The sequence below is a fragment of the Nyctereutes procyonoides genome, unplaced genomic scaffold (assembly GCF_905146905.1).
Source record: "Nyctereutes procyonoides isolate TBG_1078 unplaced genomic scaffold, NYPRO_anot_genome, whole genome shotgun sequence".
Lineage (NCBI taxonomy): Eukaryota > Metazoa > Chordata > Mammalia > Carnivora > Canidae > Nyctereutes > Nyctereutes procyonoides.
This window is the reverse complement of record NW_026575131.1, coordinates 48,871,735-48,891,834: the sequence shown is the minus strand read 5'-3', so window position 1 is coordinate 48,891,834 and position 20,100 is coordinate 48,871,735.

Below are 20,100 nucleotides of genomic sequence, written 5' to 3'. Positions count from 1 at the left end.
CCAAAGAGACATGGCGAATGATGCCTGTGATTCAGTCTACATGGAAAGAGATGCTGTCTACTGCTGTGAGACAGACTGAGTATCTATTGGAAGCATCACACCCACGACTTTGGCCTTGGTGATACCCTTTCCTAGCCACTAGACAAACCAAGCATGGAAGCTTTTAAGACAATCCAATTAACTGAAGCAAAGAACTGGGATTTATTTTTGACTCCTCCCTCCTCCTCATCCCACTAATTGATCAGTCACCAAGATGTGTTGATTCTACATTCAAAAACCTCCCAAATCCATCCATGCCTCCCCATCACCATTTCTTCCTTCAAATTCCAGGCCACCATCATCTTTTAGGATAAATTCTAGTTCCATGAATGTGGTCCAGAAGCCCCACACAATCTGGTCCCCGCCCTAGCCCTAGCCTCCTTTCTCTCTTATGCTATTCATTCTACTGACCCAGACTCCTTTCAATTATTTAAATGCACCATCTTCTTTCCCACCTCCAGACCTTTGAGATACTGCCTGCATAGACAGAAGACCTCTTCCCTCCTCTCTGCAATTAGAAGCTTTGCTCCTCACTGAGAGCCCTCCAGGTATCTGCCAGACTAGAATGCTAGCCAGCAGGGACCTGTGCAGCTCACTACTGTCTTTGCAGGGTCTAGCATGGGGCATGACACAAAGCAGGTGCTTGGTAAGATGTTGCTGAATAAATAAATGGATGGACAGAAGGAGGACTTTCTCCCTTAATATGCTCAGTGTGAGGGATCCCTGGGTGGCTCAGCGGTTTAGCACCTGCCTTCGGCACAGGACAAGATCCTGGAGACCCGGGATTGAATCCCACATCAGGCTCTTTGCATAGAGCCTGCTACTCCCTCTGTGTGTGTCTCTGCCTCTCTCTCTCTCTCTCTCTCTCTCTCTCTCTCCCTCATGAATAAATAAATAAAAATCTAAAAAAAAAAATACGCTCAGTGTGAATCTTTGTGACCAAAGGAAGCCAGAGACCACTGTCCTTTCAACAATCCTAAAACCAGAAGTTCCATGAGGCCACATTCTGCTCATCTTTGCTTTCATGGAGCTTACACTCTCTTTGAGGGCGAATGATAATAGCAAAGGAGCAAAGACCATAAGACACAAATAAACCAGATAGGGTGAGAAGATGACACAATACATACTCGGGGAGAAGCGACATTTGAACCTGAGACCGCAGACATTTGAAATTAAAATGAAACAGGTGAGAATGCCAATTCCATGCCAAAAATCAAAGCAAGTGATCATCAGAGTGTGTTGACTGGCAGCAGTGGCTCGGATTTAAAAATAGACCCGCCACCTATTATGCACGTCCTGCCTCTGCTTCAGTAATCACTTTCCTGGGTGCCTGAGGAAATATGAACGGCCCTTAAACAGATGACAAGGGGGCCATTTTCACTCCTAATAAGAGAAAGCAATTAAAACTGCACTGAGATGCCATTTTCCCTCTACCACAAGGGCAAAGCACCAAAAGTATGGCAATGCACGCTGCTGGGCAGAGGGAGTGGTGTGAATGGAAAATGGTAGAAGCTTCGTAGAAGGCCATGTGGCAAGGTCAGTCAAAATTACCCAAGCTTGGGATCCCTGGGTGGCTCAGTGGTTTAGCACCTGCCTTCAGCCTAGGGCATGATCCCGGGGTCCTGGGATCAAGTCCTGCATTGGGGTCCCTGCATTGCTTCTCCCTCTGCCTGTGTCTCTACCTCTCTCTCTCTCTATCTCTCTCTCTGTCTCTCATGAATAAATAAATAAAATCTTTTAAAAAAAATTACCCAAGCTTCTCTTTTTTGACCCAGCCATCTGACCACTCCAAATGTATCCCATTGTCCATGTTGCATTTGACACGTTTTTCAAATGACATGGGTACAAAGTTACCCACTGAAGTTTTGTATGGCATTGACAGAACATTGGAAACAACCTATGTACCCATCAGTAGGGGATGGTGTAATAAATTATGAAGGAAGCACCACATTAAGAAAATAATAATCATAGCTTAGATACATGTCACTTACTTCACACCTGGCACTATGGTAAATGGGTTCTGGGGATTCACTCATAGTAGGCATATTGAGTGCATCTTAACACCCATCTCATTTGTAGGTAAAGAAACAGAAGCCCAGAGAGGGTCAGCAACTTGCCCAAGATCACACCACTAGGGAGCAGAGAGCCAGGTCAGGGACAGTGTCTTGAGGGAGTAGGAACAGTTATGTGGATATAAAAAGAAACCCAGGAGAGCTGTTTGAAGCATGGGGCAGACAAGTGGCAGGGTAGGGGAGCAGGATGCTGTCAGGTTGCTTTCAAATCACACTCAGGCCCCCAAGAAGATACTCATGGGTAGGATGGAAGAGGGAGCCTCAGTTTTTCCCTCTTCCTTAGCTACCTCTGCTCTCTCAATCATATGGGGGCAACACTGCCTCCCTAAGAATAAAGACGCTCCCACCAAACTAATGGAAAGATCTCTGAGAACATACGGTTAGGTAGGAAAAAACAATACTGAACTTCATGTGGAGTGTGTGCTCTTTTATGTCAGAGATGAGAGGAAATTAAGGTAAATATATTTGCACACACTTCATGTGCTTGCATGAAATAGATCTGGAAAGACCTGTAAGAAACCAATGAATGTTAAAGGCACAGGAGAGAGAAGTGGGGAGGGGAAGGGCCCCACTTGGGGAAGGGTAGGACAGGTAAATGTATTAACTACTAAAGCGTTAGCAGGGATCCCCGGTGGCGCAGCAGTTTGGTGCCTGCCTTTGGCCCAGGGCGCGATCCTGGAGACCCGGGATCGAATCCCACGTCGGGCTCCCGGTACATGGAGCCTGCTTCTCCCTCTGCCTGTGTCTCTGCCTCTCTCTCTCTCTCTCTCTCTCTCTCTCTCTCTCTCTCTCTCTCTCTCTGTGACTATCATAAATAAATAAAAATTAAAAAAATACGGGATCCCTGGGTGGCGCAGCGGTTTGGCGCCTGCCTTTGGCCCAGGGCGCGATCCTGGAGACCCGGGATCGAATCCCACGTCGGGCTCCCGGTGCATGGAGCCTGCTTCTCCCTCTGCCTGTGTCTCTGCCTCTCTCTCTCTCTCACTGTGTGCCTATCATAAAAAAATTAAAAAAAAATTAAAAAAATAAAGAAAGCGTTAGCAGCTATTCGAAGTTGCCAGAGAAGCTCACAGGTACTCAGGAAAAGCATCTGTCACCTGGCAAATGACAGGACATGTGCCTCGCAGTGTGCCACAGTCCCCACCATTCCCTAATGCTGCCTGATATAGAGGCCTCATCTATAGGGGGCACTCATTCTCAGCTCCAGTGAGCTGTAGCCACACCTGAATGTGGGCTCACAGTGGCCAGACTCCCTCATTTTCCAAGAGACATGGAAAAGCCAGATTTTTCTCTAAAATATTCCAGATTTTAAGAGTTGGCAGAGACTTCCTTTTTTTTTTTTTTTTTTTTTGAATAGTGAAAACTGCAATCTGTACACAACCTCTGATCTAGAGAAATGCAGACTCTGTGCCGCCTTGGGAAATCTTCCAGAAACTTTTTCTTGACTGAGTGGCAGCATTTGTAGCACTTGAAGAAGGTCTAGGGCAACTATTTTATGAAACCAGAAATTCCAAGAGGCAGTAACAGATGGAGAGGCCACCATGTACAGTTGCTCAAAGCATGCACGGCACAAGTGCTCCTATCCACAGAAGAAAGAGGAAGGAGAAAATACAGTCCACTAATGGAGACCTTCACAATAGATGAACCAAGTTGGTAACATCAGAATCCCTATCAAATTCAACATCACTAAAACAACCAGACGTGACATGCCACCTGACAAGGCAACAGGAAATACCCAGCACTGTCGAAGACTCATTCTTACAAAACCAAAATCAAACCACCAAAACTGGATCTGATTGATCCTCTAGGTCAGGGATCATTGAACTATGTATGATCTCCCAGGCAAATCCAGCCATCCACCTGATTTCATAAATAAAGTTTCACTGAGACTCAGCCACACCCATTTGTTTACCTACTGTCTGTGGCTGCTTTTCCAGCACAATGGCAGAGTTGAAACCATATGAAATGCAGAGACTAGAATATTTATTATCTGGACCTCTAGAGGAAATTTTCACCAACCCCTGGCTAGATAAAGGCACTGGTTCACAGGAAATATGGGGGACAGGAAAGCATGCTAAACCAACACCATGGGGGATGCAATCAGCAAAACCCAAAGTGTGGAATGGTCTCAGGACAAATGATCCAGTTCCTCCCATAAATAACTGGCAAGAAAATAAAAGGAAGGTGGTAGAACTGGTATGGATTCCCAGAGGCTTGCAAGACATATCAGCCAACCAGAGAAATGGGAATAATGAATGGGCATTTGACAATATCAAGGAATGAGTTCTTTTCAGTAGATGTGAAAATGGCATTGTGCTAAATGCAGTGGTACTTAGGGCTGGATCCTGAAGCAACAAAGAGGACATTAATGGAAGAACTGTTAAATTCTAAATAAAATCTGTGGTTTAATTAATAGTGATGTACCATGGTAATGGATCACACTAATATAAGATAATGACATTAGTGGAAACTGGATGAGGGGCATCCAGGAACTCCCCATTATCTTGGCAACTTTTCTGTAAATCCAAAATACGAAGATTATTTTTAAACAATGGCATTGTCATTGTAGTTTTTAACAGACTCTTCATCTCTTAGAGATAGAGGCTGTAAGATTAACAGGTGAATGATATAATGTCTACAATTTGCTTTAAAGTAATCCAGCAAAGTACAGACAGTAGGTGGGGGGTAGAGAGGAACCAGACAGGCCACATGTTGATAATGATTAAAGTTAGGAAATGCATTCATGGAGGTCGTTTTTACAGTTCTCTCTGATTTGGTGTAAGTTTGAAATTTTTCATTATACAAAGTTTTTTGTGGGGCGCTTGGGAGGCTCAGTAAGTTAAGCATCTGCCTTTGGCTCAGGTCATGATGGGAAGGAGCCCTGCATCAATCAGGCTCCCTGCTCAGTGGGGACCCTGCTTCTCCCTCTGGTGCTCCCTCTACTTGTGGTGTGTGTGTGTGTGTGTGTGTGTGTGTGTGTGTGTGTGTGTTAAATAAATGAATAAATAAATCTTTAACATAAATAAAAAATAAAGTTTTTTTTTAATTAAAAAGATTGGACCTACATGCCTTTAAAGATACTCCTTGGGATAGACTGTGTATGCCTGGAGCAAGGGTCCCCTGCACCTCACCTGAAGGCACTCTCTACTAGCCAGGCCACATGTTAATTTGGACAATAAGGCCCATAAGAGAATTCCCTGGGCCCATCTGCAAAAATCTATGTCTTTTACAAGAGCTGTGGGATACTACCTTTTTTCTTCACTGAGCATGAACGGGGAAGCAGGTAGCCCCAGTTACAGTGGCATCCAGCCTAAATTTACCACCTGGACCATGTGTAAGTGTACAGCATCATGCCATTAAGTGCATTCATGTTGTTTTGCAACCACGACCACCAAGCCTTTCCAGGATTTTTTTCAGCTTCCCAAGCTGACACTCTATTCCCATGAAACACTAGCTTCTCATCCCCCTCCCATAGCCCCTGAGACCCACCATCTACATTTTGCCTCCATCTCACTCCTCTAGGCACCACATGGAGGTGGAATCATACAGTATTTGCCCTTTTGTGACTGGCTTGTTTCACTTGGCATAATGTCCTCAAAGTTCACCTATGTTGTGGCGTGTGTCAGAATTTTCTTCCTTTTAAAGGCTGAATAACTACTCCATTATACATATATATTGCATTTTATTTACTCATCCACCCACTGACAAACACCTAGGCTGCTTCCAAACCTTGTGGCTCTTGTGGATAATGCTGCTATGAACATGGTATACGGATACCTCTTCAGGACCCTGCTTTCAATTCTTTCAGATCTATACCCAGAAGTGGAATTGCTGGTTCATATGGTAATTATTTCAATGACTAACTTTTGCTTCTATGCTAAATATCCTCTGCTCTATCCCTCTGCCTCCCACCCAGCATCCGCACTGTTGCCAGAGGCTGCCCTCTGCCCACTGGGTAAAGTCAAAAGCTCTGATTTGACTTCTGTCTACCAGATTCCTATCTTGCCACATCCTCCTTGAACCACAAACTCTAGCCCAGAGATACCGGTTGCCTATTAGAATCCCCAGGAGAAGGGAAGCTTTTAAAATTGCTACCCTCAGAGAGACCTTTTCACTTGGACTTGGGTGTGGCCCTGGCATTGGCATCAGGCAGGCAGGCTGCTTGGAGAAGCACAGGAGGGTATCTATGCTCGCTGATTTTCCATTCCTCCGACACCTAAGTTATTCTATATCTCTCGGCCTCTGGATACCAAGCTCCCTCCACCCTGGAACCTGGAAGCCATTTCCTTCTCTGAGCGTTTGACCCACACCAACCCACATCAAGAATCACACACTTCATAAGCTATTTTTAAATATTTTTCAGTAGAATCAACTAGTCCCTCATGGTGTCCCTGGGTATCCTGGATCTTAGCATGGCTTCTTCCCCTCTCTAGAACATAAGCCCTTTAAGAAGAAGCATTGTGTTGTATCTTTATCCCCCTCCTCCTCAGTCTAGAACAGTTGCTGGCAACCTGGGGCCCTTGGTCAAGAGTCATCTCATTAGTACACCAAAGACATTCTTATCACTCAGAGATTCCAAGAGTTTTAGGAATAGTACAGAGGCTGAGGCAAAGCCCAAATATGTTTTTACTATACCACAAGTTAATGACCTCATTTTAGTACCTGAAGGCAGCCATTCCCAAAATCTGACCTTATTTCAGCACCTGGATACAGCCATTCCTGAATATTTTTAAATTACTTGAGTCAGTATACACACACACACACACACACACACACACACACACACCTTCTTGTTTTTAACCTAAGTCAGTTTGCTTTGTGTTTCTATTTCTTACAACTAAGGGAATGTTGACTGATCCCCCTGGGTTATCCCAGCCATCTGGAATGCCACCCCCCATCACCACCAACCAACACATTTATCAGCCTGACAAATGTTGGCTCATCACTCATACCTTGGCTCAATGCTTCCTCCACTGGGAAGGCTTCCCTGATTCCACAGAGCAAACCCAGGAGCTCCCAGTGTACTCTAAATGTGCCTCCCTGCAGCATTCATGTGACACTATGGTGACTGCTGATCTGTGTCAGCTTCAGTAGACCATTCCTCCTGGGGAGGGAGTGCTGTGGCCTTTTCATGTTTGTGTTCCCAGCACTGACCCCGGCAGCATCCAGCAAAGAGCTGTTGGGTTGAATGAACGAGTAAGTGAATGATTAAATAGTAAAGTGTCGCCTTCCTCTGACAATGGATTTATTTTTTAAAAGGAGAAGGAAAACAAAAGGCTCTGCCTCTGATGGATGGCAGCGACGCGTGCATTCTCTCCTCTGATTAAATAGCAGGCAAGGTGTGTGGGAAGAGAACAGAGGGACCTCGGAGACAGGCAGATAAAGGAGTGGGTGGCTCTTGCCAGCACAGGCCTTCCTTACATCTTTTGCTGTGTGGCCAGCTCCAGCCCCCTGTGCCCACCTGCCAGGCTACACTCCCCTGGATCCTGGGGAAACAATGAGAAATCATTTGTCTGAGAAAGGGGCAGGGGAAATGAGATGGGGAAAAGGGAGGAAGATGTGTCCATCTCCTTCCAGCTGGCTCCAGCCTCCACTACTGCTCCCTAAGCGGGCCAAATGCATCTTCTAATTTGGTTCATTCTTCTCTTCCCAGACGCTGGTAATGGACCCACACAGAACACTGTCAGCATTCAACCACCCTCCCTCCCTATGAGAAAGGAAGAATGAGAAGTCAGGCAAGAGAAATGCACAACGGCAGAAAGGAAGGGAAAGTCTAAAGGAGGAATAATCCCAGCAATGGCTAATAAATATAGCTTTTGCTGTGCATCAGGCACTGGACTGGAAGCTAGACATATTGTAACTCAATTCACCCTCCTCAAAGTGTTTGAGGCAGGTGGTAACATCATCCTTATTTTATGGATGAAAATGGAGAGGAAAAATATTGCGGAAGACAAAACAGGGATGTTATTTTTTTGTTTGTTTGCTTGGGGTTTGTATTTATTTATTTATTTATTTATTTATTTATTTATAATTTTTATTTATTTATGATAGGCACACAGTGAGAGAGAGAGAGGCAGATACACAGGCAGAGGGAGAAGCAGGCTCCATGCACCGGGAGCCCGACGTGGGACTCGATCCCGGGTCCCCAGGATCGCGCCCCGGGCCAAAGGCGGGTGCCAAACCGCCGCGCCACCCAGGGATCCCTGCTTGGGGTTTTTAATTTAAAGGTTTATTTATTTATTTGAGGCAGAAGAGGGTCAGAGAGAGAGAGAGAGAGAGAATCTTGATTCTCCACTGAGCATGGAGCCCAACACAGGGCTTGATCCCAGGACCCCAAGATCATGACCTGAGCCAAAATCAAGAGCTGGACGCCCAACCGACTGAGCCACCCAGGCATCCCAAAGCAAGGATTTTAAAAAACATTTTGAAATGAAGGTACTGATGGATCCCAAGCCCTGAAACATGGATTAGCACAGTAGGTGCTCATTAAACAATGTGGAATGAGGGTTCAGAAGAAATATTAGTCCCCATAATAAAGATACCATTGTTATCCCCTATTTAGTGGAAAAGACACATCCCAAAGCAATAGGGATGTAGGATGCTAATTTTGCTTGGTATACAAATGGGCCCATCACTGCCATTAATGGGAATTATCTTGGAGGTGGGGGGAGGGGAAAGGGGTAAATTCAGTTTTAAAAACATTTTTAAAAACATTGAGTTTCTAAAAATAACTCATTGACTTCACAGTAAAGCATATTTTTGGGGGAAAGACAGCACATATGATGCTTCTCACTGACCTTAGTGCAAGACCACCACACACAGATTTTTAACAATTTTGGACTAAGTGACTGGGGCTGAGAGTGGGGTTGGACTTTTTTGTTAAACTTGGCCTTGAAGCTTAAGAGGCTCTGGAACTTTTACACTGGAAAGGCTTAGGGGCATCAGTGGGATTGGCGCTGGGCCTGGGGGTGTTGCCTTGAAGTCATGTTTGCAGAATGAAACTACTGTTTCTACTTGGTTGAATAGTTATCAAGTGTTGCATAACAAATTACCCCAAAACCTCACAACCTGAAACAAAAAAATTATGATTTCATAGTTTCTGGCAGGGCTTAGTAGGTGCCTTTGCTTTAAGTTCTGTTGTGAGACTGCTGTCAAGATGTTATCATCCAAGGCTGTGGCCTCATCTGGAAGCTCGGCTGAGGAAAGGTCCACTTCCAAGCTCACTCAAGTGGTTGGAGAATTCAGCTCCTCCCAGGCTGTTGGCTGAAAGCCACTCTCAAGTTTCTGGCTACATGGGCCTTCCACGGGACAGTGCACAACATAGTAGCTGACTTCATCAAAGGCAGAGCACCAAGGCAGAGCAAGACAGAAGTCATGGGCTTTTTTGTAGCCTACTGGGGAGTGGATCCTATAACTCTGCAGTATTATAGTTGTTAGAAGAGAATCGTTAGGTCCAGCAGACACTCAAGGGCATAAAGATCAGGAGGTGGGGGCGGCCCCGGTGGCGCAGCGGTTTAGCGCTGACTGCAGCCCGGGGTGTGATCCTGGAGACCCAGGATCGAGTCCCATATTGGGCTTCCTGCCGGGAGCCTGCTTCTCCCTCTGCCTGTGTCTCTGCCTCTCTCTTCGCTCTCTCTGAATGAATAAATAAATAAATCTTAAAAAAAAAAAAGATCAGGAGGTGGGATCATTGGGACCATCTCAAAGGTCCCCACACTTGAATTGAGAGGCCATAGAGTTTAATGGTCAATCCCACAACCAGACTGCCTGGGTTTGAATCCCAGCTCTGCCAACTCCCACTGTGTGACCTTGAGCAAGTCACCTAGACCCTTTGAACCTGAGTTTCCTCATCTGGAAAGTGGGCATGATACTAGTACCTACACATCAAGACTGTGTAGGGATTAAAAGAGTTGATATACACAAGGCACTTGGACCAGTGTCTGGCACACAGTAAGCACAATGTAAACGCTTGCTATTGCTGTCACAAGTCACACATCAATAAAAATAGCAAAGTTTCCTAAAGATGTCTTATTCACACTTGCAACTAGGCAAATGGCAATTGTTTCTGACAAAGAATAAGAATTCAGTGGCGTTTCTGTTTATCGGAAGTTCAAGAATAGATAAACCCAAACAGGAAATTGGATATAGTCTGGGCAGGAGCACCAAAGAAACTTGTCAGGGTGGGGGGCTGTTCTACATCTGGATGTGAGTGATGTTCAGATGGTTGTATAGTTCAGTAAAAATTCATGGTGCTAGGAACTGAAAGCAGATGCATGTTATACACCTTGTCCAGTGCATCTTACACTTAAATTTAAAAAAAACTTTAATGCAAAAAAATTAATGACAAGAAAGCATGATGAGCTGGTAGGGAGCTGCTGTTGGAAGCAGAAGTGGTCAAAGCCCCAGGTTGAACCATGGCCCCAGCACCATGCTGGTGTCCCTGAGGAGGAAGGAGTTAGTACATCTTTGCCAGCTCCCTTTGCCATGACAACAGGAGGCCAGAGCACTTAGAGACACTGGCCTCAGCACTTTTTAATCTGAGAGCTTTGGAAAAAGGCTCTGAGTCGGGGGAGGAAGAGGAGAGCACAGAAGAACTGGCTGGCAAGATGCTGGGGTGGTGGAAAAAAATGCTTCCAAGGCAAAAAGGATTAAGAACCAGCTCTTCTGGGCTCGGGATGCATTGCCTGGCAGGCTGGAGACATTCCCACCCATTCCTGCCTCCTCTAGAGAAGAGAGGAGGCGTGATGTTTAAGCTTCACCAACAATCTCCCCCCAACCACCAAAAAAAAAAAAAAAAAGAAGAAAGAAAAAGAAAAGAAAGAAGGAAAGAAAGGAAGGAAGAAAGAAAATAGAACTGACTTTCAAAGTATTTTTTAAAACCCTCTAAAAAATGGTTAGCCAGAAAGTGTTCCCCATAAAATTGGGTACAAATACTAGGTCAGTCTAACTGAAGAAACACATGCATATTTTTGGGCTTCATAACTGGTCAGCAGACTTGGGTGGGGGCAGGTATCTTAGGGTCCAGATGCTTAACCCATAGATGTGTCATCTCAATAGGAAAAAAAAAAATATTTCTCTGTGCTTTATCACTTTTCAAATGCTATAATACTAAGATTTCAGGGCTGGGAACTGGATTTGCTCCTGGGAATGAACCAAAGAGGAACTTTAAAGTTAACCCAGGGAGAAAGACACAAGTGTGAACACGAGGCTGTTATCTGCATGTGAATTATGCACTTCATGAATAAAGGTCATCAAGTTCTGATACTCAGGCAATCACCTTTGTGGAAGAGACCTGCTATGTCCACCAACATCCTGGCATGAGGAAGGACTACATTTCCCATCAGCCCTTGTCATTCTGTGTGGTCATGTGATGAGTGATGCAGAAGCAGAAGTTTTAGGAGCTTGTTCTGGATCTTAAGGAAAGGGACAAGGGACATTTCTTCACATTTGGCTATACTCCTTGGTGAGCCAATGAATGGTGATACCCAGAGGATGGTATCTTGGTCCAGGTTCCCCAAAAGGAGACCCCGAGACAAGGATTCTTGTGTATGTATTTATCCGTGAAGTGACCCCAGAAAACACCAGCTGGGGAATGGGGAGGTGAGATAGAGTAGAGGAGGCAGCCAGTGGCTACCATAGATACCTGGGAGTCAATCCTACTGGAGGGTTCTGGAAGGCAGCAGAGGACACCCACACACCTCAGAGCTGTCCTGCCCAAGGGTATTTGTCAACCATCCCTTGGCAGCCATTGGTTGGGACTGCTCCCTGGAGGGAGTAATCTCCCCAACACTTCAGTCTTGCCTTGTTTGTACACACAGTGGACTCTGGCTGCCAGCAAAGGCCCTTAGGCTGAGAGGGGCAGGTGCTGTGTGTTGAGAATGGGGCAGGCAGGTCCAGAAACATTAAATGCCAGAGGAGCTGTGTGTGGAACAGAGCAGTGTCTGCAGCAATGGCAGAGCCACAGGACAGAAGGAACCCGAGGAAACGCCTGGAACAGAGCCACCTGTCACTATTAACAAACAAGACTTTAACAAATGAAAGAAATAAACTCCTACCCTCGTTAAGACATTGAATTTGCATTGGGCCTCTTGTTATAGCAGCCTAGCCTTCCCCTAATGAATATATCCACCTTCTTTGTTTCTCCTGAGCTTGGGAGCTACAGCGCCAGAGATAAGAACACCTGTGGTCTCCATCCATTACCTCCGTGAATATTCACAGAGATCCTATTCCAGATGCTACTGGCGTTCCACCCACAATATGCCCCATTTCGAGGGGGGAGGACAGCCAGAAGTACTGGGGTGTTAACTTCCTCGGAAGCAATTAATACCCTCAACAAACTGATGAGAACCCAGCCCCCTGTCCACGCTGTGGGGTGACTCTGAAAACCATGCTCTCTGCTGCCTCCCAGAGGCCTCTGATGGAACTGAGCCCCACTTGCCCACCGTGATAGTCTACCGTTAACTACCCGCCTCCCCCCCCTCCCCCCCGGTTTCCTGAACCACCTACCAAATATCTATTTGCCCTTGAATTCTTATCCTATCCCAGAATCTGCCTCAGAGCCCCCAGACCAAGACTTGGACTATGATCACTTCCAACGGACAGACCAGGAAACAGAAGTTATCCCAGGTGACATAGCAAGGAGACAGGGGTCTGAGACCCAAATCCATACCTGCTGAGTGCACGTCCCCACCCTGTCCAATAAGCTGCACTCTTCCACCGGGGAGTCCTTACATCAAAACAGCCTTATGGGGAAAACCAGCCGCACCACCTTTTCCCCCCAAACCTTGTTACTCTCCGGGCTTTACATTTCAACTCAACAAATGTTTATGAGCACCCATGGTATGCCATGCACATACTGAGGCCACAGAGATAACCAATTAGTGCCCCCCACCCACCTACCCACCATAGCTCTGCCTTCAGCTCAGATCATGGTCCCAGGGTTATGGGATTAAGCCCTGAGTCAGGCTCCCTGCTCAGAGGGGAGTCTGCTTCTCCTTCTCCCTCTCTCCATCTTGTGTGCTCTCTCTCTCTCTTTCAAATAAATAAATAAAATCTTTCTTTAAAAAATAAATAAATAAAAGAAGAAACTCCAAACCAACCAGGAGTGACAATCATGGCTGCCCTGAGCTATTCAAATTGTGAAATGTTTCTATTCCAGTTATTAAATAACCCCTATCGGGATGCCTGGGTGGCTCAGGGGTTGAGCGTCTGCCTTTGACCCAGGCTGTGATCCCGGAGTTCTGGCATCAAGCCCGCGTCGAGCTCCCTGCATGGAGCCTGCTTCTCCCTCTGCCTGTGTCTCTCTGCCTCTCTCTCTCTCTGTGTCTCTCATGAATAAATAAATAAAATCTTCTAAAAATAATAAATAAATAAATAAATAAATAAATAAATAAATAAATAAATAAATAAATAACCACTATCCCCAGCCTCCCCAAGGGCCTCCCATCTGTTGTCCAGGGGCTTCCTCTAAGTCGCCGTGGACCTCCCCTTGAGCCAGCATTTCAAGGAGGGCAGCAGGGCACCTAGAGGAATCCCAGGGCCATACTCCAGGGTCCCCTAACTAACTGTCGCCCAGGCTGGCTCTGATTACCATGCAGGTTGAGTCCTCAGATGGGGCACCAAAGCAGGTGTGATCAGCTTTACCTGAGCTGGGCAGGTAAGGTCCACCCTGAGTTGTGTTTCGTTTTGTTGAACCCAGAAAGCAATAGCCTATGAAGGGTATGGGATTCTTTAATGGTTGGGCAACCTTTTCATATTCTACAAACCACTGAACTATACATTGTAAAGGGGTGAGTTCTATGGGATGTGAATTATATCTCCAAAAAACTCTTATTTAAAAGAAAGGGGTGGGGGAGACAAACCTAGGGCCTAAATCCTGTTTCCTAACACTTCTGGCATCAGCCCCAGAACAAAGGTGAGGAGAGGAAGGCACTCACTTTGGGCACGGAATTTAACAGCTGCCCTGCCAGGCTTCAGCCAGCTAGGACTTGCCACAACACAATGCGCAAACTAAGAGACATCAACACCCAACTTTGGAGGCCAGAAGTCCGAGATTAGGGTGTCAGCAACGCCAGGCTCCCTCTGAAAACCACAAGGAAGGCTCTATTTCAGGCCTCCCTCCTACCTCCTGATAGTTCTCTGGCGTGGCAACATAACTCAATCGTGACGCGGAGTTCTCCCTGAGTGCGCATGTCTCTGTGTCCACATTCCCCCTTTTCCTAAGGACACCAGTTACACTGGAGCAGGGCCCACCCTATTCTGGTCAGCCTCATCATCACTAATCACACCTGCTGACAACCCTGTTCCAAACAAGGGCACATTCTCAGGAGCTGGGAGTTAGGCCTCGGACATTGGGGCTTAAGGGGGTGACACAATTGAACCCATAACACACGCCAAGCCATACAGGAGCCTGAAGCCAAGGGAATAATCAGAAATACTGATCTTTCTCCTACTTAAAATTTTGGTGTTTTGCACATCACAGCCATTCACATTGACTTTTAATTTTTTTAATATTGCATTAAAATAATTACCTTGACGACTGGGTTTTTTGGTGCCCCCTAAATGTTGCACCTGAAGCAAATGCCTCACTCACCTCACCCCAACCAGGGCTTGTCTGGCATCCTCCATGATGTCAAGTTTGCTGCCAGCAGTTCCCCAACCACATCTGCAAATTCTGTCTGCCCTCCAGTGGGCTTAGTCAGACCTAAGAGGTTAAGGGAGCTAGGCCCTTTCTTATCTGCGCAGGCTGCCATCCTGGGCTCACTTCCCCCTTAACTGAGGCTGTCCGGCTATCCACCCAGGAGATGTTGTCTTGTCTTGGGAGCAAAGCAGGTGGTGGCAAACTCAACGCTTTCTTCGACATCTCTCAAGTCGACCCCTCAGCAAATCTGGCTCCGCCTTATTCCTCTACTTCCTGGGTCCTTCCTGTTTGTGAAAAAGCACTTCCACTTCTGAAGCAAGCCTTCGTGCTTGACCAGTAATACGGGGGAAGCATGACATCAGGTATCTTGAGGTGCAGTGCTTCGGTGGCATTTACTTTGACCACTTCAGAACACACAGAAGTCCTCGGGGCACAACCACCTGTGTAGGTGCAAACCTATGGAAGGGCTCTTTGTTCTAAGATTTGATTAGAATGATTCAGCACTGGCCACATCTCAAGGCTCACTTTCCATGGGCCCTCCTGTCCCACTGAGCCAGCCACCATCTTCCTAAGAACCCGGGGAGGGGGTAGGAGCGCTGCTGGAGAGGAAGGGAGCGGAGGGAAACCATTCCGGGTTGTAGGCATGATCCAACAAGGTTATTTTGGAGAGAGCTATTTTAATTCATTAATATATTACCCACTTTTATGCACAGAGGATACATCTCAAATTACGGGGAAGGTTCCAACTTGACAGATCTTGTAGTAGCGACAAGAATAGGAATGAGAATAAATAGGAAAGACGTTCCTAGCACCCCCTGCACACCAGGCACTTCACATGTATTAACTCACCTGATGACGGAGATATGATCACTACCCCATTTTACCGATGAGAAAACCAAGGCCCAGACCTTGGGCAGGTCACGTAGCTAGTAAGTGGCAGAGTCAGAACTCGAACCCAGACCGTTTGGGCACACTGACTATTCTCTGAACTGCTAGGTTACAGCTGCCCCTATTATGATTATTGCTATCATAATATCATTGGTTATTCTAATAATGACAATATTAATCATCATGGACATTCGACACTAATCATTACTAGTTTGATTGTAATAGCAACCCAACATTGCACCATATAGAGAGTGAAAGGTATGGAATCCCAAGCAGAAATGTAAACCTTGGAATATCCAGGGTCCTGTATTATCCAACCTGTTTTTAGATTCTGAGAGGAGAAAAAAAAAAAAAAGATTCTGAGAGGAGGCTCCTGGCCCCTGTTTACCAGGGTGGAGCACCCATCCCAGGCTCCTCTGGGTTGGGCTGCCAGTGGCTCCCAGTCCAGCGCCCAGCCCCGGGTAGGATCGGTTCTCTGGTGCACTTCTTTCTCCAGGGCCCCCCCAACCCCCACCACTGGCATCAGGCAGGGGCCAAACTCTGGCTGAACCCCCATCCTAGTCCGCATCTTCCCCTGCTCTTTCTCACTTCCCTCATTTTCCGTAGACCACAGGTCCTCAAACTGGAAACACCCCCAGAGGTTCTAACTTAATTGGTAAGGAGTGAAGCCCAGCCATCAGGATTTTTTAGATCCTCCCCAGGTGATTATAATGTGCAGCCAACTTTGAGAAGCATTGCCTTAGAGGTCTCTGCCGAGGACACCCCCTTGATAAATCCCTTGCCCAGAATTTCCCATCTTGGGCTCTGCTCTCAGGGAACCTGATTCAAGATACATGCTTTTGGTGGAAGGTACCCTCTGGCAGCTCCCGCCTGTCACTGGGGAGTGCAGAGAATTTCCCTTCCATGCTTGTGCCCAACTCACAGACAGGATGGCATCCTGGTCATGCAGATGGAGCAGCAACACCAGGGGGTGGGCAAGGGAAGAAGTATGTATGTGTGAGTGTGAGAGAAGGACAGAGGGAAACAGAGTCAGAAAGACCCAGAGAGCGGGGGACACCCAGGGAGGAAGAGAGAATACAGAGACAGAGAAACAGAAGACCACAAAGAGACAGAAACAGAGAGAGAGAGAGAGAAGGAGGGAGGGTCAGAGAGAGAAAAGATCAATTCAGGGACAGATCAAGAGGAAGCCCCTTCTATTATTCAGCCCTGCCAGCTCTGTTGGCAAAGACCACAACCAGGGTGTCTCTGACCTCTGATCCCACAACACCTGGCGCACCCAGAGACCTGCCTCGGGACCCCCACCCACTGGCGGGAGGGAGGGGACTTTAAGGAGAGCCTCCAGAGCTCCCCACCCGTCTTATCTGATTCAGCCAAGGCAGCACCTCCTCAAGGGCTATGCAGTAGCTCACCAGCTCTGGTTAGTTAAATTTAGCTTAGGTTCCTCAGCTCGTAAATTGCCTCTTTGCAAAGGAACGGAAGAGGACTAAACCTGTTTACAGTGTTTGAAACCCACTCACTACAATATTTTGCAACCATCACAATAATGACTCTGATTCCCATCTCTGATGTCTCTCGGGAGCTCAGGTGGGTGCGGGGACTTTCAGCACCACCTGGCATGGGGGTTAGTTAGCAGGCTGTACGCTGGAGTCAGGCAGACGTGGGATGGATCCCAACGCTTGCAACTGACCTGCTGGGGGAGTGTGGGATGGCTCGTCAATGCACCTATCAATGGGATCAGTGGTCTCTGCCCCCTTGGGTTTCTGTAACAGATGACATGCAATGCCGGGGGCTGAGCTCGGTAGCCGGCAAATGCCGATGGTGCCAGTGGAACAAGATCTGAGGTCTGGATGCTAGGATTCAAATGCCACTTGCACTTTGTATGTCCTAGAGTAAGTGATGTAGCCGCTCTGTGCCTCAGTTTCCCCATGGGTAAAACAGGGAATGCCTCTAATGCCTAACTCATGGCTGTGCTGTAAGGCGACACAAGTTAATCCTTGGAAAGCAACTCCAGAATGCACCATCACATACATGGTCTAGGTAAATGGTGCCCCCAGAGTTGTCCTAAGTAGCAGCTGACAGCTGTTATTAATGCTTTTATCCACTGGGCTGTCTGTTCTGAGAAGAACTGTGCTGAGTGCTTTACATTCATCATTCACTTTACCCTTCTAAGAACTCTATGAGCAAGTATCCATTTTACAGCTGGGGAAACTGAGGCTCAGAAAGGTTGAGATATTGATGTGTAATCATACAGCTGAGATGATGGAGTAAAGATACAATCCTAGGTCATCTCAGGCAGTGGGCCAGAGCCAAGCTACTCAGTTGGTTAATCCAGGTGTATTACCATCTACCTTAATCTCATTAGCAATTCATTTGCAGATGGGCAGCATGAGCCAACATGGGTCAATATGACCCAGGGAGAAGTTTACCAGAGTCTTCTGGAAAGGAAACTTCTTGCCCTCAAGACAGCATCCCAGTCTTTCCCTCTTCCTAGATGCTAACTGGGTAACAACCATCTAGAAACCTGAGAGAAGCCAGCCTGGAACAAAACCAACACCAGAGGAGGAAAATTATAAGAGAATCACAAACAAAGGAAGCTGGATCCTTGATCAAACTGTGCTTGAAGCCCTCATACAGTTATGAGAACAAACAAAAAAACAATAATGACTATAGGGTTTCCTTCTGGATGATGAAAATATCTTAAAACTAGACAGAGGGGGCACAACATTGTGAATGTGCTAAACACTTCTGAATTTTCACTTTAAAATGGCTAATGCTTAATTTTATGTTATATGAATTATACTTCAATTTTTTTAAAGTGTAAGTTGGGTTTTCTGTTACTTGCAGCCAAAAGCTTCATAATCAATACCTCTGATTCCAAAGTGGTAGCCTTTCCACCCCCTATCCCGAACCCTCTGGACACAATTTTCCTTGCCCATATTTCTCAGACTCACTCATGACTCACTCACTCACTTGCAGACAGTGCTTTCTTTATACGACCCCATAATCATCTTATCATTTAATAGCAAGTCTCAGCCTAAAATTCCAAACAAAAGTCTTTGCTCAAAAGTCTATATCCCGGGGATCCCTGGGTGGCTCAGTGGTTTAGCGCCTGCCTTTGGCCCAAGGCATGATCCTGGAGTCCCGGGGTCAAGTCCCGCGTCGGGCTCCCTGCATGGAGCCTGCTTCTCCCTCTGCCTGTGTCTCTGCCTCTCTCTCTCTCTATGTCTATCATGAATAAATAAATAAAATATTTTTTTTAAAAGTCTACATCCCTGGAATCCCTGGGTGGCTTGGCCGCTTAAGCATCTGCCTTTGGCTCAGGTCATGATCCCAGGATCTTGGGATCAAGCCCAGCATTAGGCTCTCTGCTCAGCAGGGAGTCTGCTTCTCCCTCTCCCTCTGTTCTCTCTCTCTTTTTCTCTCAAGTAAATAAATAAAATCTTAAAAAAAAAAGTCTGTAATCCTGGGGAAAAGCCATAAGTTCACCCATTTAACCAGCAACTACTATATGATTTATATGCTTTGCACTGTGCACGGCCATAAGTAGGATTCAAAAGCAACTCCATAAAAGCTCCCATTCATTTATTCCTCTATCTTTTCATTCATCCAAAAATATTTACTGAAAGGGCACCTAGGTGGCTAAGTCAGTTGAACATCCAACTCTTAGTTTCAGCTCAGGTTGTGATCTCACAGTTGTGGGATAAATAAATAAAATCTTTAAAAAATTATTTGCTGAATGCCTACTGATTCCCTGGACGTTCTAGATGCTGGGATACAACAGACGGACCAAGGTCTTGCCCACAGATGGCTGGTGTCCTGGGATGTAGGTGGAGAGAAACAAGCAATAAGCGCCACAGTAAAGGATTAGGTGTTAAATAGTGATGCAGGGACTGTGAATGTTATGAACATTTCATAAGAGGCTTCACTGAAGCTATTTTAAAAGAATCGATAGTATTTGGGAAGGAATTAGAAGTGAAGGGAAGAATGTGATCACACATAGCAGAGCGTGCAGTATCTGGGGAAGTCATGAATGCTGCGTTCAGAGTCGGGATGGCACAGTCGTGCTGCTGTAACAGACGACCCCCGACCCCGGTGGCTTTCACAGAACTGACGTTCACGTCTTGCTCCTGCCCCATGTCCAACATGGGAGCAGGAGGAGGCAAGGATCTGGACCCAGGATGATAGAAGTCCATCTCATCACAGCAGGAGGAAGGGAACATGGGCTTTCCAGACACCACCTAGAAATAACTCGGGTCACTTGTGCTCATATTTGATTTCCCAGAATGAGTCATATGGCCACCCCTAGGCCACTCCATCCTCAAGGTGGAGGCAGAGACCCAGCCAGATCACCATGGTGAATATCACTAGTACCTATGATAATCTCCATCTTCCTAACTGCTCTTCCCATCAGATCGTAAACTCCCCAAAAGGAAAAACCTGGGCCAAGCTGACTTTGCACAG